The sequence below is a fragment of the Orcinus orca genome, chromosome 12, assembly GCF_937001465.1.
Source record: "Orcinus orca chromosome 12, mOrcOrc1.1, whole genome shotgun sequence".
NCBI classification, from domain to species: domain Eukaryota; kingdom Metazoa; phylum Chordata; class Mammalia; order Artiodactyla; family Delphinidae; genus Orcinus; species Orcinus orca.
This window is the reverse complement of record NC_064570.1, coordinates 75655694-75680135: the sequence shown is the minus strand read 5'-3', so window position 1 is coordinate 75680135 and position 24442 is coordinate 75655694. Positions and strand designations below refer to the sequence as shown.

Here is a 24442-nt window from a genome sequence, read left to right as displayed (position 1 = left end):
ATAATGACTAGTTGTGATATTTTGTTAGTAAGTAAACTCCAATTGGTATTTTTCCAACAGACACAGTAGGTAGGCAAAGTTAAGCTTCTCTATTAAGTATGCATACTTTCAAATCAATGTGAATATGCTTAATTTATCAAGAGTTGCTCTTGTTACTGTCAGCAAGTACAAAGCTAGCTAAATTAATACTGTACTAATTTTCTTTTGTGCTTTATCTATTACAGTTGTTTTGCTTCTCATAATTTCAAACTACATCATCATGGATTATATTTTGTTTCAAGGAACTGCAGAACCTCAGCTAAAACAGGCATAAAATAAGGGTATTATAGGTAAACATTAAATGTATTTCTTAGGGGTTTGGTCCAATTTTCCTAATAGCTATAAGTAAGGATTTTATGAAGATTATACCTTTGGGGGGGAGGGGATCACAATATATATACTATAAACAAGAAGAAAAGGCTTTATTTTCACCTATTTCTAAAGGCTTAAACTTGGGCTCTTCCATAAGAAACTCAGAGTGTGAATCAATCTCACAGAACTTAATGTCATTTTAAAAATACTGAAAGGAGAAAATTGCCAATATGACTTTTCCCTAAACATCCTCATCCCACTTACAAATACACACAAACAGCACACATATTTTGCACATGCGTACACCTGACCATGAGAGACCATCTGATGCTAAATGTGGTGACTGAGCTTTCATATTAAAGAGACACAAGGATCTTTTTCATCAGAACAGTGGCTGCTTCATCTGAGGAGGATATGGTTTACCAATGAGTTGAAACTATTAATTAATATTTGTGAAAAGAAAATAATTATATTGCTTATTATAAATGATAAAATTAAGGGTTTTAATGCCAGAAAGGTTATCAAGATAAATACATTAAAGTTGAATTTCTTTACGTGATCCACCATAGGGGAACTATAAAAAAAATTGTAGGACACTTTTTATCCAGTCCAAGAAAGTGATGGCTATAAAAACTGCTGAAATGCTCATAATAAGATGTTAAATTAAAACACCGTTTTCGCTTAGATCTCAATTCTGTAAAATTATAAGTGTTTTAAAAAGACTAAAATGCTGAGTAGTTGTCTCTGGGAGCCGAGGTTACAGGTGATTTGTACTTTCTCTTTATACTTTCCTGAGTTTTTCAAGCTTCTAAAAAGTCAGACAGCAATGTTTTAATAATCAGTGAACCACATTCATTATTTTAATAGCTTTATCAAATGAAATTCTCTTGCTCACACATTATGCTGGCTCAAATAAGTATGTCCTAAAAGTGAGTCCCTGTCCGTGGAGGTCCTGACAACCACAGAGAAATTCTGCTCATGGTTTAAAAATAACCCCAGGAAATTACCTCCAACTTACAAACAACACAGTCTCGTGTTCTCTTTGCTCTAACTTATAAAGCAAATCTGGCCTGGGACTCAACAGGCTATTTTAGTTAAGACTGTTTTCATTCTGGCAATAGTCCCTACTTCCGTTAAATTCAGAGCAGCTGTTATGTTCAAAAACTGAAGAGGAAGGTAGGTGTGAGGGTTTTGGCCCCAAAGAGGATTTTTGTTTCCTCTGAGATGTTGTGAGCACTCTCATTCCTCACCTGGCAAGCAAAACGGCATTGGGCCTGCTGTCATTCTATAGCCCAAATCATAGTGATGAATGTTGTGTCCTTAGGATCAAGGGCAGAGTGAAGCTGTGTTGGAAGAGAAATCAACCCTGACAAAAATACAGCCCCATGAAGGAAACGTGCTGTACAGAACTAGATCCGTCTTTGAGTTGGAGCTATCATAAGATATACCTGTACACCTTTTCTTCTTTATCCAATCATTTGTTGATGGATGCATAGGCTCCTTCCATATCTTGGCAATTGTAAATAATGCTGCTATGAATATTGGTGAGCGTGTGTCTTTTCAAATTAGTGTATTCATTTTCTTCAGATATATACCCAGGAGTATATGCGCTGGATAATATGGTAGTTCTGTTTTTTAGTTTTTTGAGGAAACTCCGTACTATTTTCCACAGTGGTTGCATCAATTTATATTCCTACCAACACTGTACTAGGGCTGCCTTTTCTGCACATCCTCACCAACATTTATTTGTGAGCTTTTTGACGATAGCCATTCTGACAGGTACGTGATGATATCTCATTGTGGTTTGTATTTGCATTGCTCTGATGATTAACTATGTTGGGCATCTTTTCATGTATTTGTTTGCCATCTGCTTGTCTTCCTTAGGAAAAATGTCTTTTCAGGTCTTCTGCCCATTTTGTATCGGGTTTTTTTTGTTGTTGTTCTTTGTTGTTTGTTTGTTTTTGGACATTGAGTTTTATGAGTTGTTTATATATTTGGATATTAACCCCTTATCAGTCATATCATTTGCAAATATTTTCTCCAATTCATAGGCTGTCTTTTCATTTTGCTGATGGTTTCTTTTGCTGCAAAAACGTGTTTAATTAGATCTGATTTGTTTACTTTTTCCTTTTTTTCCCCTTTGCCTTTGGAGACAGATTCCACCAAAATATTGCTAAGATTTATGTCAAAGAGTGGCCTGTGTACCTGGGTTGTGACCTTCATTTTGTGTCCTTAGTTGTTTTTTTTTCCCCTCTCTTTAGGGGGTACAGGAAGGTTAGTACTGGATTTGACTAACTGTCCTCCCCCTAGGTAGATAAGGTTCTGGTAAAATTGTTTCCCTTGGAGAGAAGTCCTTTGTCATGCTCTGGACATATTTCAATATGGTTACTTTTCCACTACCCCTGCCGGAAGCATAAGGGGATTTGTCTCTGATCTTCACCATGAGAACCTAGTAGCTTCCCTGGAGATAAAACCCATGAAAATGCTGGGGAGCTATGACTGTAGCCTCCAGGAGCTTCTCACTCTCCTGTAGTTAGTGCAAAATAAGCTTCCAGCAATTTGTCAAAATAATTTAAATATTCCAGCCACTTTATGGCTTCAATGTCTTGCTCTAGGTAAGAGAATCTTCTCTATATTCACCTTTCTCTCCAGATTTCAGGTGATGATTTGCCCTGGGACCCTAATTCTCATGGGAGAGGTGACTTCCAAGCTCTTTTTTTTTTTCTCTTCTTTCTTCCTTTCTTTCTTCTTCTTATTTTTTTAACATCTTTATTGGGGTATAATTGCTTTACAATGGTGTGTTAGTTTCTGCTTTATAACAAAGTGAATCAGTTATACATATACATATGTTCCCATATCTCTTCCCTCTTGCGTCTCCCTCCCTCCCACCCTCCCTATCCCACCCCTCTAGGTGGTCACAAAGCACGGAGCTGATCTCCCTGTGCTATGCGGCTGCTTCCCACTAGCTATCTATTTTATGTTTGGTAGTGTATATATGTCCATGCCTCTCTCTCACTTTGTCACAGCTTACCTTTCCCCCTCCCCATATCCTCAAGTCCATTCTCTAGTAGATCTGTGTCTTTATTCCTGTCTTACCCCTAGGTTCTTCATGACATTTTTTTTTCTTAAATTCCATATATATGTGTTAGCATATGGTATTTGTCTTTCTCTTTCTGACTTACTTCACTCTGTATGATAGACTCTAGGTCCATCCACCTCATTACAAATAGCTCAAGCTCTTTACATGTCAGAGCTGAGAGCAGAACTCCACAGCTTCCCTAGCACTGATTGTTTTGGATTGAAGTAAAGGGAAACCCATCATTTCTACATTTCTTAATTCTCTCTACCTTACACCATGGGATTATTAATGAAATTTTTTCAGTATCTTTAATTCTTAGAATTTTATTATTCTCTTCCTGGGGACATCTTACAACTGCATATTTCAAAATATAATCCAAATATTTTTGTAAGCAGAGATTACAGTTAAAATGTAAATATTAAAATATGGTTTGTGATGTTTTGAAATTTAAGGATGGAATTTAAAACAGGAGGAACAGAATCAAATTGGGGCTGTCCTCAATTCTCGGGTTTTATTGCTTACCTAAATGTTATGGACTATTTAGAAGATAAATACTATTGATTGGTGACACAGAAGCAATAAGTAGTCACAGAAATTGATTAATAAATACTGATTTTTTTTCAGCACTTCATCTATATAAACTGTTTATTTGCAGCAAATGATAAAGTTAAAAAGAGTGTTGCTTTTGTGGTATGGATCATAATGCAGATAACAAAATTCTAATTTTTCCTTGTAAAAGATGGACATGTGCAACTTTTCTTTCTTCTCATGGAGGCAGTATGTTAACATCTATGTGTCGTTGTCCCTATGAGTAATGTGTCCCTATTTACTTCAGCCTATGGAATTTTACCTTTAACTTTTCTATAGGAATACATTCATGTATTAAAAAAAATTAACATAGAGAGTGAAATGTCTCCCCATCTATATCTCCATCCTCTCAGTTCCAGCTCCTGTGTATACACTGTAATTAGTATCTAAGCACAAATTTAAAAATCCAATATTTGCTTGCCGATTGAACATTAGGTTTTTGGCTTCAGAAATTAAAAAGTTGAATTCCAGAGAAAGACAAATATCATATGATATTGCTTGTATGTGGACTCTAAAAAAAAATGATACAAATGAACTTATTTACAGAACAGAAACAGGCTCACAGACTTAGAGAATTAACTTACGGTTACCACGAGGGAAGGGTTGGGGGGAGGGATAGGTTGGGAATTTGGGATTGACGTGTACACACTGCTATGTTTAAAATAAAATGCCTTTCCACGAAAAATAAATAAATACAAAGTTGAATTCCCATTAATTGTAATGGGTAAGACTTCAAGTAGAGCAGATTTGTGGGAAAAGCTCAGAAATTCCATTTTTGGTATTTGTGCTTCAGATTCCTTCAACATATCCAAGAAGATAGATTGAGTAGACGGTTGGACATGTGTCTGAATTCATCACAGAAAGTCAGGCTGGAGACATACTGTCAGAGTCATCAGTGATTAGACGGTATTTAAAGCCATGAGACTGGATGAGGTCACCAAGAATGAGCGTGCCTATGACAAAGGAATGCAGCACTGAGCCACAGGCACTGAAATACTCAACATTCAGGAAGGAGAGGGGTAAGCTGTAAAGAGACTGAGGTGGAAACAAGTTGTAGGAAGAATATTAGGAGACTATGATTTCCCAGAAGCCAAGTAAGAAATAATTTAAGAAGAAGGAACTAATCAACTGAATCAAATGCTGCTAACAGGGTTAGCAGTTCACTTTAGGTGATCCACTAGCCAGATAAAAGTGGTGAGTGAGCTGGTCTTGTATTGATACTACTTCCTTTTTGGTTTGAGTCTACTCTCTTTTTAGAGAAATTCCTGCACCTAAGAGCTGTTTTCCATAACTAGCCTGCTGCTGAGTGCCCCCATGACTCTTAAGAAACTGGCTCAGCAGACAGTCCAGTATTTCCTGATCTCTTAGTATCGCCTCTACTATTGCTTTCAGGGATATGGAACTTCTTCCTCCACAAAAGATGATGTTTCTCCTCCGAAGCTTATTTTTAGTAATATCTGCATCATATCTAGAAATTATTTGACATAGGATGCATAATAATGTCATTCTCTATCTAGTGTCTGAGACTGATGTAAGTTTTTCCATTAGTTTTAGTAATTTTTTGGTCATTTAGGTTTAATTTGCAGGAGGAAGGTAAGGGTGGGAGGATTATTTACGTTCACACCACATTTCCTGTAAGTTTGGCTCTGTTAGATTGTATTCCAGCTACTGACCAGCTGGCTGACCTCAGGCAAGTTACTAAACTTCTCTAGGACTCAGTTACCCTATCCATAAAGTGAGGGATGAAGCATAAATGGTTACTGTGAGAATTGCACTGCTCACCACAAATTAAACACTATTTAAGTTTCTGCCATTTTGAAAGCACACAAAGATCTTTAAGATATATGAGCATCCGTGCTTGCCTGTTATTGGCAACCTTAAAGGCATCTTTAAACACTGGGAGTAGACAGGTTGACTGAACATATAATGCAAAGAAAAAATTTCTTTTTCTCATTTCAGTGAAGCATTGGGAGAAGGTATGAAGAGATGCATATTATTACCAAGATTAAAAGAAAATAATTCTGGAAAAATCTGCAGAACTTTTCTATAAACAGGACACATTGCAGAATCATGTTATGAAGATTAAAAATATGATAGCAGAGCACCAAGGAGCATACTGCTCTTGGATTCTGTGATTAAAGGAAACATGACTGTGTAGCTCCTAAAATTAATTTAGAGTACTTTTAATGCCCTTAGGCATATGACAGAATAATGTAAGGTCACAAGCTTTAATGATAGCCATCACCACTGAATTCAATTTCTTCATGCTGGCTGCAATTTAGTTGTTTTTCTTTTAAGAGCTGTTTAAATTCAAGGAATTAATAAGCAAAGCTTAGTATTTAAAACTTCCTGCCTACAAATTATATTGCAGCTTTGTGGTGAATGTAGAATAGTGGCAAGATCTTTTTTCAAAAAAGTTAGAGAATTTTAGAAAAATAAAAACTTATGTTTTGTATCTTATTTTTAAATTTTAAATCATTAAATGATTAAAAGAGATCTGATTCAATCTATTGATTCATTTTCTAACATATTTAGGAAAACAATTCTGTTTTCAACATCAACAATATCAATAGTATTAAAATCAAAAGCAAAAATATACGTTTTCTCTTGCTATTTTTATAAAGGTTAGCACACAATGGGGTTATGGATTCTGATTTTTTAAAAAATAATTTGACTTTTAAAGTTTCAAAATACTTAAATGTGAAAAGGTTAGGAAAAAAGGGAAAGTGGGGAAAGAATGGAGATTTATTCTTTAATTTATTCAACAAACATTTACTGAATGGCTAATCTTTGCAAGTCCCTATACTATACAGAAGAACCTACTATCTTATGGAAAGGCCAGAAAGTAAACTGACAATAAAACTAGTTAAAAATTGTTATCACAGAGGAGGTGCTTGGAGCACAGAGGAGAAGGCTGAGACCCAGACAAGGGAAGGAGGATATTTGTGGGTGCACAGAGATAGTTTTCAGAGATCTGGGCTGTGTGTTAAATGTGAAGGATGCGGAAGGACATTACAGTAAGGAGTAGCATTTGCAAAAACTTAGAGACTTGAGAAAATTGGATATGGTTGGAATAAAAGGTAAGACGTAGGGAATGGTGAGAGTTAAGACTGTATGGATAGAACCGTGATCAAGAAAAATGTCTTGTGGCAAAGAGACTTTGTTGAATCCTAAACAGGTAAAGGTGAACTTGTCAGTGTATTGTTACTGAGAGAGCTGCTTCTCAGAGAGATAATGGCCTTCTTGGGCAAACTAACCTGATAATTGCTGATGGGTCAAAATAACAACCAAAAAGTGATCAGATACTTCAGCAACATTACATCATTAGTGACGTTGGCAGGATTTAGAGTAGATGCTGGAAACAAAGTTAGATGGAGCTGACCAATGAACCTAGAAGAATCTCTAGACTGTACTGAGGGCTCACTTGTGGCTGATAACCCTGAAAATAAAAGCTGTAGAAAGGTGTACATTGTAGATAGAGGGTAAAAAATATCCTTGCATGATAATAAACCAAATCCTTACTATTGAAAACTCTTTTCCAAGGGGTTTAACTGGGGTTTTGTACAGATGAGCTCTAATCTGGGCATAGTGAGCTTCATCCTCAGAATTCAGGAGCAAGGTCAGAAAATATTACCCTATGATATTGAAAGTAATCACCATTTTCATAAAGTATATGTGTTTATCCACCTCCAGAGGTAAGCCACAGGAAGAAATGATTTGTGGAAGCTCTGCTGAGAACACTAATATCATAATTACTATCAAGTGACTAATCTCTCTCCCAAAACTCATCAAGTAATTAATGTAAGGTAAGTTCGGTAATAATGAGTTGTAATATGTCTGAAAAATTGGTACCAGGACACTAAGATGGCACCTTAAATGCATAAAATGTTAGAGGTGAATATATGTTAAACAGAAGTCTTCAAAGTAGTGTGTATACACGTTAAAGGGTCCATAAAATGGTCAACAGATCTATGCGAATGTTAAACAAAATATTCCTGCATCTAAAGATACATGGATATGTGTATACAGACACATACACATATATATGTGCATATATGTATATATAGGCATGCATTTATAGGTTTGTTTTTATCTGAAAAAAATAATTACTCTTCCCCACTATTTAATGCAGAGGTTAACACTGTCATCCTCCTCTAGGAAGAGGGTGGTGCACCCAAGTATGAACGTGCTGGGAGTGGGATCCCTATCTCCTTCTCTTTCATCATACTGCACACATTTTTGTTTGTACATGAAGAGTCATTCAGGGCAGAAGACAAATACACTGGTCAAAGATTGGGATATATGAATGAGAGAATGCATTCAGGAAGCTCTGAACCATCTGATGTTATGGGAATGCAGGCAGAGTGTGGATGAGTGAGGAGATGAAGTGGGAATCCAACTGTAACTGTTGTGTTCTTGATCTTAAGTCATAATTCTCCCCCCTCCCCTTACTTGTCTCTCCGTTCAAGAAGCTAGTGAGCTCTGCGCTCATTGTTTTGGAGGAGGCATGTGCTAGAGATGCTAATAGGACAAGACTTACAAGTCCTTACAACTTTAATTTCCAGAATCTAGATGCATCAAATAGGGAAAGGATTCCTGGTATAAACAATATGCGTTGAGAGAACCAGAGCAGGAAGCTCCCACTTATAGGCCCCTAGATTCAGAAGAGATCCCTTGAACTGTGGAGAGAAGAGAAGGTAGAGAAAGATAGAGAGAGAGAGGGAGGGAGGGGAAAAGTAAGAAAGATAGATGGAGAAAGAGAGAGATGTGTTGGTGAGTCTTGTATCTTGTGAACAGGACAGCCACCTAGCATCTCAGAAGGTATCTAGCATGTCCCCAGAGAAAAGCGTGTGGTGTGTCTAGAAAGATGAAGCCTTGGACACTTTCTCCAAAGTATTTTGTGTTCCACGTGGCACAGAATAGTGTCTAGTCACTGGTAGCCAAACCAACTGGGTGATGTATATCACACTGTCAAATTATTGGAGCAAAGGACCACATTGTCCTCCCTCCCTCGATTCGTTCCTTGACACAACTTAAGACCTGAGTACTATAAGAAATCCCTGGGAGGTATATGGTGTATGTGGGGAGTGGGTACTACATTAAATGGTAGTAAAAGTTAATACTATTATTCAGATAAAAACAAATATATAGATGACCCTAGAAGAGACTGAAGATTTCATCCACAATGATAAAATAGAAACAGAAGTTAAATTGAATTATAAAAAATTAAGTTGATTTTGAGATTGGATATTTAATAATAATTGTATAACTATAAGAATTTTAGACTTAATCTGCAAAATAATAGGGAACCATTATAGGAGTTTAAGTGCAGGAGTTTAACATGACAGTCCTTAATAGAAGATTATTATGGAGGAGATATTAGAGGTTAAATATAGAGAAGCATGTTTCCTGATGAGTGGAAAGATACATTCTATATTACAATAAAGGTACATTAACAAATTGTGCCTTTACTCTAAAAAATCAATATGTTGAGGCTCTTTATTATTTTAGTTAAATAATTTTAAGATGTAGAATCATCAACACTGAGAAGCAAACCCTTACCCAGGGAGACTCTACTAAGAATTAGGTCTTGCAGTAAACTCAACCTGACCACCTGGTCTAATTCTCTCTTAGTAGCTAAGAGTTTTGAGAGAGGATGATACTGAATTCATATAATTTCTAAGAATAGAACTCTTTCTAACAGTTTTACAGGGTTTGAGGGGATAGGGATTTGAGATCAAATTAAGTTGTAAGGGCAGCATAAGTGGGAGAAAGAGGATGCAGTGTTTTTATATCTGTCCCTGGAATTTTATATTCAAGCTAGGGTCCTATCTTCTATCTTTTTTTTTTTTTTTGCGGTACATGGGCCTCTCACTGTTGTGGCCTCTCCCATTGCGGAGCACAGGCTCCGGACGCGCAGGCTCAGTGGCCATGGCTCACGGGCCCACGTGGCATGTGGGATCTTCCCGGACCGGGGCACGAACCCGTGTCCCCTGCATCGGTAGGCAGGCGGACTCTCAACCACTGCGCCACCTGGGAAGCCCCCTATCTTCTATCTTAACCAAGTTCTAAGAGCTGACAAATATGCAACGAAGTTTCAAAAAGAAGGCTAAGAAAATAAACACTCTAATAACTACCACATAGATGATTGATTCTTAATAATATATAATTCTTAATATTATGGAATTGAAATTAGTTTCATTCTTTCCTCCTTCCCTCCCTTCCTTCTTAAATATTTAGGTGCCAGACACTTTTCTAGGTACCAAGAAAACAAAAATCTCTATTCTCACAAGGCTTGTGTTAAATTAAGCTAAACAGATGATAAATACATGCATATATCAATATATGTTACATCAGATGTTAAGAAGGATTCTGGAGAAAAGTAAAGCAAGGAGAAAGATAGTGTGATGGAGTGGTGCAGGGGTAGAGTTGAAATTTGAAATAGGATGGCCAGGGGAGTAGTGATGATGAGAGAGTGAGCCATGACATTTGCAAAAGAGTGTTCAGACAAAACAAATACAACTCTAAACATTCTGAGGCAGTAGCATGTGTGTCATATTGAGGGACAGCAAGCAGCATGTGTGGATAGAGTAGAGAGCAGTAGGAGATGAGCTCAGGGAGGTAACTGAGAGATTAGACCAGGTAAGGCCTTATAGGCCATTGTGAGGCCATTGGCTTTCACATTATATGGGCCAGGAAGCTACCAGCGTATTTTGTACAAAGTTGTAATATCTTACATTTGTAAAGCATCACTCTGTGAGACAGAGAATGACAAATCAAGGTTAATTCCCATGTGCCACCTTCACCCTTCATTCCCTGGCAAATGAAAAGGTGACACAGGCATTGACATTGACAGAGATGGTGAAGACCCTGAAGTTGCAGGTTTGGAATGAAAATCAGGAAGTCTGGGTTTGGGCATGTTATGCTCGAGATTTCCATTAGACAGCCAAATGGAAATGTCTGGTAAGTAGTTGGATAAATACTCTGAATTCAGGGGAGAAATCTGAGCTGGAGATAAAAATTAGGGCATTGTTTTCATCTAGATGGTATTTAATACCATTAAACTGAATGAGATCCCCTAGGGAGTAAGTTCAATTATGGAAGAAAGAGAATTGAAGCTCCAGTCACACTCACTAAGGGATAGAAAGATGGAAAGAAATAGTAAAGTATGCTGAGAAAGATGGGTCAGTTATTTAAGAGGAAAATTAAACAGTTTTGTGTTCTTTAAGCCATGTGAAGCAAGTGTGGGAAATATTGCTTATACCAAATGCTGCTGACAAGTTAAATAAATTGCCTCCTTAGAATTGGATTTAAAGTTTATCTGTGGCCTAGACAAAAACAGTTTTGGTAGGTGGGAGCTAAAGCCTAAATTCAGGAAGTTTAAAAGAGGATGGGAAGAGAGAACTTATAAACACTTTCTCAAGACTTGTTGAAAAGGGGAAGAGAAATCAATTTCAGTATCTGGAAGGGGATTTGGAATTGAGAGGGCTTTTGTTGTTGTTGTTGTTGCTATTAATTATTCCTAAATGGGAGTACCTACAAAATGTTGCAGGATGATGGGACTGATTGAGCAGAGTAGTGAAAATTGGTAACACAAGGTAAAAGCGAGGAGAGTTTCTACTGCTGTGTTCTTAAGTAAAACTGAGGGAGAATAGTTTCTGGGACACAGTGGAAGGGCTGCCTGAGACCTAGGAACAGCCAGCTTATCAACAATTGTTGGGAAGGCAGAGTATAAAGTCTCAGTTGCAGGTGGTTAGATGGTGGAAGCTGGTGGAGATTTTATTCGGTTGCTTCTATTTTCTCTGTAGAATAGGAAATGATGTCATCTGCTGAAAAATGAGTGTGGCTAAGGAGGTGTGGGGCATTTAAGGCAAACGAAGGGATGAAATGGTGTTCTAGGACTTGAAGTCAGCAGACAGGGAGTGAAGTGAATCAGTTTGCTGTGTGTTTTTCTGTAACCAAAGCATTGAAGAGGCTGATTTTCTGGATTTGGGGCTTGGGCACAAGAGGGGCAAATGAGCTCAAGATATTCGTAAGGGTATTATTTTAATGATGAGTCATAGAACTCACTTGGTAAGGAGGGCACTGTCAAGGAAAAATGGCACCAGACATAGTTGAACAGGCAAGGTTGACTTTATTCAAGACTACTGCCCAGGAGGAGAACTCCACTGAAACAAAAGGCAGGAGGGATTTTAAGAGCTGGGGTGAGTTAGTGGAAAAGTACTAGAGGACATAGGAAGGTGGGGTTGGTCAATGGGCTGTGTCTAACACACTGAAAATCACTCCTGAGTTTTCAGATGTTTTCTTTTGTGATTAAGCCATCTGTGTTTGCTAGTGGCTACTTATTGAGTTAGGTTGCTACCCCCTCACTGGGAGATAGGGGTACCGTCTTTCTTGATTACATTTCAGAGATGGCATCCAGGTCCTTGAAAAAGACATCCCTGGGTTGTAAAACTGGTAAGAGGCTGGGAGAAGATTTCTCTACATTTCAAAGAGGCAGAGAAAGAATTTGCAATTACTCGTTTTCTAAAATAAATGCTCTAAGAAAAGAAAGGTCAGGGGCCTACAGTCAGAAAGAAACTTGCTTAAAGTTTAGTCTAGCTAAGGGGAATGTTAAGTTTGTGTTGTTCAGAAGTAGTAGAGAAGATGGTAAGAGACATGAACATAACATTAGGATAAATGGATTATGGGTCCCTATTTGGTCAAATAAGTTTAGGTATTGGCATACTGGTAGAGGTTAGTAGGAAACACAGGTCTCAATAGTGACATCTTTCTTTTTTTTTTTTAATTCTGTGGGAGTAAGATTTTCTGCTACAGGAAGGAAAACAGTTGGCATATTAGAAGCAAAAATGGGTTGCATGTTAATACAATCTGATATTTGTTCTCAGAGTTCCTCCTGACCCTTCAGCGAATCCTTTGAGGCAAGTAAACTGATTTTGCAAATTGTGCCATAATAAGTAAATCTCAAGGAAGAAAGGAAGAAAATAAACATTTAGTGTACATACACCATGTATCAGTAGATGCTAGATATTTTCTAATGGATTATCACATTTAATCTCCACAGTCTTAGAATTAAGTAAGAATTAGTTCATATTTATGGATGAAGAAAGTACATCTGATGTACTTAGTGGCATGGACATATATACACTACCAAATGTAAAACTGATAGCTAGTGGGAAGCAGCCGCATAGCACAGGGAGATCAGCTTGGTGCTTTGTGACCACCTAGAGGGGTGGGATAGGGAGGGTGGGAGGGAGGGAGATGCGAGAGGGAGGAGATATGGGAACATATGTATACGAACAGCTGATTCACTTTGTTATACAGCAGAAACTAACACATCATTGTAAAGCAATTATACTCCAATAAAGATGTTAAAAAAATAAAATAAAATAAATAAAATACAGGCAAAAAAATGTTATTTAACGTTTTAATCCAGCTTAGTGTTCTTTGGTATTAATAAAGACCTCTTCATTGTCATTGTCTCTGAAATATGGACCTGTGACTGTGAGGCCAAATGCTTCCTATAAAAATAGCAGATTATTTGCTGAAATAACTTTTTACTTGAAACTCCACATTTTAGTAAAATTGTTTATTTCGATGTGCAATTTATCTCCTCTCAAAGCATTTTCCCATCCATCTCTAAAGATAATATATAGAGGTTTTTTTCATTTTAATGACACAGTCTAAATCCACTTGATAGCTGTAGAGGAAAAAAATACATTTAGCCTGACCTTAAGGTAGTAATTCTCTTGAAGCAAACACTGTATTTCTCCACTTCAATTCCATTGGTATGAATGTTATCTTACAGGATTCGGATCATATTAGATTTGGAAATATAAAAATGTCTGTTTTAACTACAAATCAGTTTTATGACTTTGTCTTCAATACCAAATATCTCTCCAATTCAAATCACTTTGTTTTATTTACAGGTACTGTCTAAATATAACAGATGAACCGTGTTAAAAAAAAAATCAAGGGACTTCCCGTTGGTCCAGTGGGTAAGACTCCGTGTTCCTAATGCAGGGAGCCTGGATTTGATCCCTGGTCGGGGAACTAGATCCTGCATGCATGCCACAACTAAGAAGTCCACATGCCGTAACTAAAGATCCTACATGCGGCAACGGAGATCCCTCATGCTGCAATGGAGACCCGGCACAGCCTAAATAAATAAATACTAAAAAAAGTCAAATTGGTTGACTTTGGCTATTGATTACTAGAGAATGGAAACAATATCCGGGCTCCAGAGAATTACTGAAATAAAGTGAATTTGTACTGAAACATCCAAAAGTCGCATTTATTAAATCACGCACAAGCCCACTCTTTCAGTTGGAAGTGTGCAATGCATTATTTTCATGCTATGAAGATTGCCAGAGTTTTGCATGTGGTTTCCAGTCCTTGACATTCTCTGGAGAAATGATCTGAACTGTATGGATCTATTCCATGCACTTAAGGAATAAGTGTACATACTATACTTGCAGATCAGCTGATGCCATCCCCTGATACCTGTTCTGACTTCCTGCAGCAGAGAACACTGTCCTCACTGCATAGACTAGTGAATAGAGGAGTCATCACGCTAGCATCTTCTGGTGGTTCACCCCACCATGAATGTTGCACAAGCCACTACATTTCTCCTCACTTCGTTTATCTTTTTCAGAAAAGTGAGAGCAGAAGCTCTGGCAAATTGCCACTACTCTGTGGGGATTTCATAAGAATTTGAAATGATACATGCAAAGTGCAAAGCATTAGGTGAGTAAGCAGAGCAACTTGCAGAATCACCAAAAGGAGACTAAAAAGGGATTTTATAACTTTATAGCTTTGCACTTACTGACTTTGATTTTAACATCATTTCTAAAAGTAATTATTTTTGCTTATGACCTTATTTTGAAATAATATGTTATAAATAGGAAACCTAGATACCACATAGCATAGAAAAAAGTGAAATTGTGTGTACACCAAAAGCCCTCATGGGAGAGTTTGAATTTTGTCAGCTTGGCTAGTCTGGAACTACATGTCTCAGACTCCTCTTCCCTGTATGGTCCCAGCTTGGAGTTGCCCACAAGAGAATTTGCATGAGATTTGGACCAGTGAAGCAGTAGCTGTCACTCCCTAAATGTCATCATGGTTTGAGGCAGAGAAAGACAGATGTGGAGGTGCTGATGGGTCCCAGTGTATCCTCACTCTTCTTCCGTGCTCTGAATACTGCTCTTCTTGTCCATTGACCCTCGAACCACAGCCTCCCAGGCCCACTACATGCTTGGCTGTGAACTCACAGAGGCAGTAACCGAAGAGTTCCTTCTATACCAACATCCACTGCAGCCCACTCCAGCAGCTGGGTGGTCCTTGTTTCCAGATCTCCTGTAAGCTTTAACATGGGCCCCTGTGCCAGTGCTTCAGGAGGGTGCCTAGTGATGTATAATGACTGCTAAATAAACTTCCACCTCCCCTCTGTGAACCCCTACTTTCCCCATTTCTCCTACAATTGCGCAACGTCTAATTCCTAGAATAAATTCTTGATTGCATCACAGTCACAGTGGTTCTGTTTCCTTGATTAAAGTCTGGCTGATCTATTGAGAATAGGTTCATTGGTATTCACTTGTACACTTCTTTTCTATTATTATTTTTCATCAGTTAATTCAGTCAACATTTTTTTTTTTTTTTTTTGCGGTACACGGGCGTCTCACCGTTGTGGCCTCTCCCGCCGCGGAGCACAGGCTCCGGTCACGCAGGCCCAGTGGCCATGGCTCACGGGCCCAGCCGCTCTGCGGCATGTGGGATCCTCCCGGACCGGGGCACAAACCCACGTCCCCTGCATCGGCAGGCGGACTCCCAACCACTGCGCCACCAGGGAAGCCCTCAGTCAACATTTGACAGTTATTTAACTCTTTCGTCCTCCTGTCTCTTCTTCCTTGCTTTCTTTCTTGTCTCTTTTAGACAAGTAAGCACTTAGAAAGTAAGCCCTAGGCGAGGAGGGACTCATCAATAGTATGTCTTATTTCTCCAAAATGCCTCCTGCACCTGTAACGTATCACCATTGTTTCTGGTACAACGATAAATTATTGTCAAATGACTTGAATAAATTCTATTTAAAAGGGAGTGATTTAATAATGTAATTCTTAAGACTGTTTTGCTAATGAACATTCTGATTAATGATTTGAATCTGAGTTCTCACCCACCTTCATTAGTCTCCCTATAACTAAATGTAACTCAGTGTTGTGTGAGCATAATGTAATTTGCCTTCATTTACACAATTTTTCATTGCCTTCCTAGAATAATCAATAATGTGATTTTGTAAATAATCCTAATTCTGAATATCATATATAAAAGACCAAGTTTAAATCAAGCTGTCACTATAGTTACAAATCATATTTGCTGTTTTCTTAATTCAGTATTTGGCTTTCTTAAAATCCTTATACTTTAGGTAATGTAGTAAACAGAAATAGTATATTAATTCACTTTTAAGAAACTTTAAATCAGGAAAAGCATTTAATCTGGATGTTGTATTTATTAAATGAAAAGAATGGGTAACATTCTTTACTTTTATCTTAAAATGTTATTCTGTGTAAGTCCAAATGGGTTTTTTTTCCCAATGGGAATTTGTTATTTTTCAGAGGAGTTAACTCTATCTTCAAGAAAGCAGTATTACCTTTTTATTTGAGGCCAGGGATAGTGGCATGAGAATTAGTAAAAGCACTAGCTGAAATGGGCTACTATGGAAAGAATCCTAAAATTCTCAGCATGGAGTAGTTTATCACTAATTCTTATTTGTTGATGGTTATTATGGTGAATCAGAGACTCCTAATCAGGACTTTTTAAAAATGATGCAAGGACTTGGACACAATTCCTAATTCTGAAACATGAGCATGGTAGCTATATGACATTGGCTCATTTGCTGGAAATCTCTCTAAGCTTGTTTACTCATATAGTTACAATGTTTAATATTAATTCCATTTATGCTTGTTGAGATATTATAGATGTAAAAGATGTTATAAGTAGTAGTAGTATGAATGTTAATATAGTTATTACTAATAATTATTGATTCTATTGACCCTGTAGACTTTTTCTCAGGTGTCAGCCCAGTTCTATCATTTACTTTTTTTTTTTTTTGCGGTACACGGGCCTCTCACTGCTGTGGCCTCTCCTGTTGCGGAGCACAGGCTCCGGACGCACAGGCTCAGCGGCCATGGCTCAGTTCCGCGGCATGTGGGATCTTCCCGGACCGGGGCACGAACCCGTGTCCCCTGCATCGGCAGGTGGACTCTCAACTACTGCACCACCAGGGAAGCCCAAATTTAATCTTATGTCAAGATCATCCTGTACTATTTAGTTAACATTGTACAAGAGAATAACATTTCAGCATTTTTGTCCATGTATTTTTTATACTATTTTAAATTTTGCTCTTTGCTCTGCAGCCTTTCCATTATTAAAACTTAAAGAAAATGATGTTAAAGTGTTTTGTTCCTGTGGAAATACTGCACAAAAAAATTTATATTTGTTTCAGATTCTTAGCTCTGAATTCCAAAATATACTCTTAACCTTTACAACATAAATGATATCCTTGAAAAAATTTTGAGAGTGATAAGGATTTATGTAATCTGAAGAGTCAAGGACTACAGAACTTGCAGTGTGGTTTATGTTATGAACTCTAGGGTAGGATCAGTGGAGGATGTATTAGTGTGGGTGATACCAGCTGCTGGGAAGCACATATCCAAAGTGTATAAAGGCCTAAACACAATAGAAGGATATTTCTAGCTCACATAACTATCCAGTGCAGGTGTTCCTGATTGCTCAGAGGTCTTCTCCATGTGGACATCCAGTGACCCAGGCTCTTTCCTTATTGTGGCTCAGCCAACCCCTGGAACTTCCTCACGATCCGCAACTCAGTGTCCAACTGACTGAAGGGGAAATTGTGTGGGGAGGAAATTCACCTGCTCCTAAAAATCTTTGTTCCGACATCATGCGCATCCTTATTCTGTGAGAACACTGACATGAGGACACTATGCTATGTGTGAATCATATCGGGTTTTGAGTGGTAATAATGTTTTTCTATTATGGTAAATGAAAGCACTAAATTATCACATGTAGAATTATCTTTCAATGTCTAATTGGCTCCTGGAGAAAATTCCCTTATCACCAGCTAGAATGACTCCAAAGGAAGCAACTGAAAGGAATAGAAGATCTGCCTCCAAGATAAGACAGTTGATAATGCTGAGGTGATCTACATGACTCATTAAATCACTTACAGAAAAGTGTTTCTACACTCTTTGACAGTACACTATACACTATTTGTTCTTTTCAATCCTTGCATTAAAGATTTCAGTACATGCTTGTTCTTTCCATTTGAACACAGCCCATGCTTATTATCCCTTGTGCATTACATATATAAGATTTTGAGAATAAGTGAAGTTTTTTTTCTTTCTTAAATTGTGTCTAAACTTTGCTCACCATCTATTATTCATCTGTGAGATGAAAATGTGGCTGTGTGTGTTCGAACCTTCAGTTATTGTGTCTTTCAATTGTATTTAGGAAAACAGGCAGCTATTTCCATATTGCCGGTTTTATATATCCTTCCTGAGTAATCTGATCTTTAAAGCCTAGAAATATAGAAGACTAAAAGTACACTTTTTTTGAGACCGTACACCTAGTTTAGGAATAATTCTAAAAATGTTCTCACGATATTCCTGTCCCATGTTTATTCAGTCAAACACTAGTCTAGTTACTTCCGTGAAGGGACTGCGTGGTTATGATTCAACTGACCTTAAGATAGGAAGCTTATCCTGGTGGACCTAATATAATCGCATGGTCCCTTAAAAGAAGAGGAAAGAAGAAGTGTCAGTCAAAAGACGTGGTGGAAGACATCGGAGGAGCCATGAGGCAAAAAGGGAGATCAGAGACATTTAAAGCTCAAAAAGACTCAGCCCATCACTGCTGTCTTTGAAGGTGGAGGAAGGGGACCATAAGCCAAGGAAGTCAGGTGGCCTCTAGAAGCCGTGGACAGTCCCCAGTCAATATCTAGCAAAGAAACAGGAACTTCAGTTGTACAGCCACAAGGAACTGAATTCTGCCAGCATCCTAAATAAGCTTGGAAGTAAATTCACCTCCGGAGTCTCTAGAAAGGAATGCAGTTCTGCCAATAACTTGGGACTTCTGAAATCAGAAGCAGAGAACCAGCTGAGACATGTGCCTGGACTTCTGACGTAACTGTGAGATAATAAATGGGTATTATTTCAAGCTGCTGTATTTGTGGTAATTTGTTACATCAGCAAGGGAAAATTAAGATTATACATGCCTTCCTGGGCCAAGAAAACCAGTGTCTTAATATTAGGTAGCATAAACTAGTGGAGAGGAAATGACCCAGTGGTGCTTCTTGAATTTTCAAAAATAACTTTACCACGTGATGTTTTTAAAATGTTCACGACAAAGTTTATAGTTAATTATCAGAGTCCAGTAACACAGCTTCACACACATCTAGGACTTAGGGGAAATCAAGGAGATATATAACACTGAATGAATTTTAACCTTATGTTCAGTACCTGCAGAAACCTCATTATTTCATAGATACAGTAGCTAATTCTCAACAATCTTGGATGGGATTGAAGATGGAGGCTTTCAGCTTTTGTAGACTAATGACTTTGGTGTGTATTTTCACCCTCTCAGATTTTCAATTCTTTTTTTTTATTTTTTACATGAAATCTTCATATCCCTTATGTGGAATTACACGGAAAAAACTGCCTCCAGTTCTCAGTGGTGATCCATTTGGAGACAACACTGTACTCACTTTAGAAAACACTTTCTGAAGAGACATCCGATGTATAAAAATGTTTTAAAAATCAATGAACTTTTAGAAATGGTGACAAAAATGATTAAGCAGCAAACTTCAAAATCTCAATGAAGATTTCCTTTTATATCAACAAACATTTATGAAGAATCTACTGTGTATCTACTGCTAGGATATAACAGAAAAAATCAATTCGGAGCCAGACAGAATTTGGTTTGAATCAAATATTCAACCACTTACCGCATGTACCTTGGGGTAAGTCACCCATCTCTTGGATTTCAACGGTCTCGCCTATAAATTGGAACAGAAGAAACTACTTCACAGACCAGCTGTGAAGACTGAGTAGATTCACGCAAAGGAACATGTCTAGTTGGTATTTGTAACAGGCTGTATAATGGCCCCAAAGATAAAAAATTCTAATACCTGGAAACTTTAAATGTTACCTTTTATGGAAAAAGGATCTTTGTAGCTTGATTGAGACTCTTGATATGGGAAGATTATTTATCTGGCTATATCCAAAATGCAACCACAAATGCCTTTATTAAAAAGAAAAAAAAAAGCAAAGGAAAGAGAAAAAATCCCCAGAAAAACAGAAGAGGACAAGGCAGTGAAACCATAGAGGCAGAGACCGGAGGGATGCAGGAGACACGGGTTCGAGCCCTGGTCCAGGAAGATCTCACACGCCACGGAGCAACTAAGCCCGTGCACCACAACTACTGAGCCTGCGCTCTAGGGCCCGTGAACCACAACTACTGAGCCTGCATGCCACAACTACTGAAGCCTGCATGCCTAGAGCCCATGCCCTGAAATAAGAGAAGCCACAGCAATGAGAAGGCCACACACCACAAGGAAGAGTAGCCCCGCTCACCACAACTAGAGAAAGCCCACACGCAGCAACGAAGACCCAACGCAACCTAAAAAAATTTTTAAAATTTAAAGAAAAGGGATGTGGCCATAATCCAAGGACTGTCAGCAACCATCAGAAAGAAACTGGAAGAGGCAAGGAATGACTCCTCCTCATGAAATTCCTAAGGGAGTGCTGCCCAGCCAATACCTTGATATAAGCCCAGTGAAACTGTTTTTGGAATTCTGGTGTCCAGAACTGTGAAACAGTAAATGTTTGTTGTTTTAAAGCTACCAAGTTTGTTGTAATTTGTTATAGAAGCCACAGGAAAATAAAATAACATAATGCTCAATGATTGTTAGTTTGCTTTCTCATCTTTGGATAGGTTTTTGTTTAACTAGTATTACCTCATCGGGACTTTCATTCGGTTTTCATCACTGCAAACCAGATATCATAACCCTTGCAATATAACTGTGATACAACTTTTTCATCTAGTTGCCGTTTTACTCAACAAATTTGGTTAAAATATTCCTACACATATTTAACAACAACAAACTACCTGCAAGGCATTGTACTAGGGGATATTCAGGATGACAAGATGCACAAAGTCCCTGGCCTAAAAGAATTTGTAATCTGCTTTAGTCACAGTTGTGTAAGGGAATTTGCACTAAATAGGTTTTAAAAAAACTGGAAAATTAAAGGAGGGAAAGATTCATTCCTACCAGAAAATCAGGAAAGTCTTTATGGAAGAATTCACCTTTGATCTAAGTCTTCGAGAGAGCTATACTTTCTGCAGTTGGAGGCATGGGGCAGGAAAGAACAGCAAACAGCAAACATTGGAGAAGCTATGAGTGAGCTTGATAAATGGGGCCATAATATGCCTAGCAAAGTGTGAGAGGAAAGCCTATTTAACCAGAGGACTAGAGAGACATATACTCAGTCAAACAGAGCCTCTGGATATTGTCTAATCACCATTCTAAAATCAAGTCCAGTCCCTGATTTTTGAAGATTGCATACGTTTAATTTTTAAACACTGGAGACTCTTATCAGGTCTATAAAGGCTTTGGGGGGGTTTTGTTTTGTTTTTTTGTGTTTTTTTGCTTCTGTCAGTGCTTATTTTATTCCGTTTATAGAGAAATTCCATCTCCAGTAGTTCCATAGTCAGCAATTAGATAATCTTATATTAACTACACACATATTTGTGACAACTGTCTTACATGTATTAAGCCTATCTTCTGACAACACAGTATAAAATTAAAAACTGCATACAGAGAATATTAATGCTGCTATGAAATGACAGCACAATGTTGCAAAAAGTCACCAATAATTTTGTTCATATCTATGAAAGGCTTTTGGCAACTAGGATATGGTGGGCTAGCAAAAATGTCCTTAAAAGTCCTTAGCTGGATTAAGTGAGGGAACAATTCTATTTTTCTGTTGTTGTCTGGATATTTCAAATTATCCCCTTTTAACTGTCAAATTCTTATATTAATCTGACAGTGAATGAAAGTAGAGGAGAATAGCAAAGTGTTCCAGTTTGCCTGCATTGATTTTCCCCATTGTGTTTTAATATAAAGTCCCTATAACTTTAAAATCTTTGTATTGTTATTCTCCTCTTTTCAGAAAAATATGTAGAGTCCAAAGAATAAAGCCATGGTATGATTTTAGTTTAAAAGTCTGTGAAAGAGAACAGCATTCAAACAGCTGAAGACATGGTCCCATCAAAATACAACTCGCTGTTGTTTTCAGTGTAACTATTAGGTTTTCTTACACCCGAATGTTCTTTAAGCCAATCCACTGTGGTAGGTGTTTTGGGGCTAAATTGGAAGATTGATATTCACTATCCTCTGTGTAGATCATCTCTTGTTTTACTCTGGTATAGAATCAGTCTGAAGAGGGAAAGGAGGACAGCAAAAACACCCAGGCAGGTACAGGGGAGAGAAATTGATAAGCCATGAAGCAGGGAAGGGACATTAGACAAATTTGCTCCTGGAGCTCATGGGTATCAACAATGGAGGAAAAAAATGTGAAAGTGAGAAGATGGAGGGAGAACTACAGAAAAATCCAGCTCTGTCTAAATAATTAAGTTTCACTACTATGTTGGTTGGAAAGATAAGTTTCCTTTCCTTGATAAGTAAGGAAAATGGACCCTTATGTACTCAAAAATAACTGGATATTCTGATATTTACTTTAAAAAATGTTTTTTTGGCACATTGCTGTGGAATATCAGTTGCAGAATCTCATTGTAGTTTTTAACTATTTTGAAGATAATTGATTAAATGAATAGACAGCAGGCCTTTACAGCTGTATAAGATTTTATAATTTATATTCAGTAAATATAATCACACTTGACTTTCATAATGATATAGGTATGGCAGGTATTAGGTCCACTTCCTAGGCGGGAAACTATAGATGGTGGCCTTCCAAGGTCGCCTAACCTCTTCTTTGCAGATCTAGGACTCAAACTTAGGTCCAGATTGTTACCCATCAACTGCTAACTGACTGTTATATACAAAAACGGATGCAGCAATTGTTTGAGGAAAAGCACTGAAAAGTGTCAGGTAGTATCTAATAATAACCGTTGCTATTTTAAGTGCTTACTGTGTTCTGGGTACCATTCTACGTGCTTTATCCGCACAACCACCATCTGAGGTAAGAGTTAATAGTATCACACCATTTTATGGATGGACAAACTGAGGCAGGAAGAGCTTACGGAGTGCCTAAGATCTATAGCTAATGTGAAGCCAGGATTTGAATCCAGGGAGTGGAGCTTCAGATCTCATGCTCCTAACTAGGTATATTGCTTCAAATTCAGATGTGTAAGAAACAAAATTATTTTAGGTCTAGTTCCTACTAACAGATTAATAAACAGTCACTCCTTAAATGCTGTACCGGATTTAATTTGGGCATGTTTACATTTTGTTCCTCACCAACCCATGGCTGGAAACATTCAGCCAAATTAGACTAGAAAGTAACACTGTTGTGTTACTGCAGACACCCAATTTAGACAATTAAGACTCCCCTATTTCATTCTGCTTTGGATGTACAAGACCTAGCATTTGCAGAATACATAAGTTACTTTGAAAGGACTTGGGAAATATTTCTCTTAATCAAAAGCTAAAGTCAATAGTGAGAGATAAAAATGTTCATATACATTATTAATATTGTCTTTATCATTTCTAGCATCTTATCTGATCCCAAGTGGACCTGCTAGGCAAATGTTCAATTTTCTACTTCACTTACCTGAAATGAATTTCCCAATGTCAATCATTTACATTCCAATAGCAGAGAAGAGAGCTATAATGTAGAATCAGATGTCATTTATCCCTTAAGATTAAAAGATCAGGTCCCCTGGTGTTGTGTGGGCCCATAAAGCTAGTCCTGGCCAATGAGATGTGAACCTTCATCTTTCAATAGTCATGCAGGTCTCCCTGGGGAAACTTAAAGGAAGGGAAGCACAGAGTGAATGGCTGAGACTGGTCCTGTTCTAACCTTAACAGGGAAAAGTAAAAGTGGGTTGTAGGTTTCTGCCTTCTTCAGACAACTAAGAAAACCAGAGAGGAATCTGCATTGGAGGTTTTACTCAGTCAGGGTTCTCCAGAGAAAGAGAACCACTAGGATATACATATAGAAAGAGTGAGAGATTTGCTAATTGGTTCATGCTTTGATGGCAAGTCTGAAATTTGTAGACGAGGCCAGCAGGCTGGCAACTCAGGCAAGACTTCTATTACAGTCTTGAGGCAGAATTCCTTCTTCTCTGGGAAACCTTAGTTTTTGTTTTGAAGACCTTCAACTGATTGGATGA

General features: G+C 37.8%; 1 protein-coding gene across 1 annotated transcript in view; it reads right to left on the bottom strand.

The window, feature by feature from the left end:
• Positions 1 to 24442, bottom strand: part of LOC117201434 (E3 ubiquitin-protein ligase RNF166-like) — a 516864-nt gene that overhangs the window by 22267 nt on the left and 470155 nt on the right. The window lies entirely within an intron of this gene.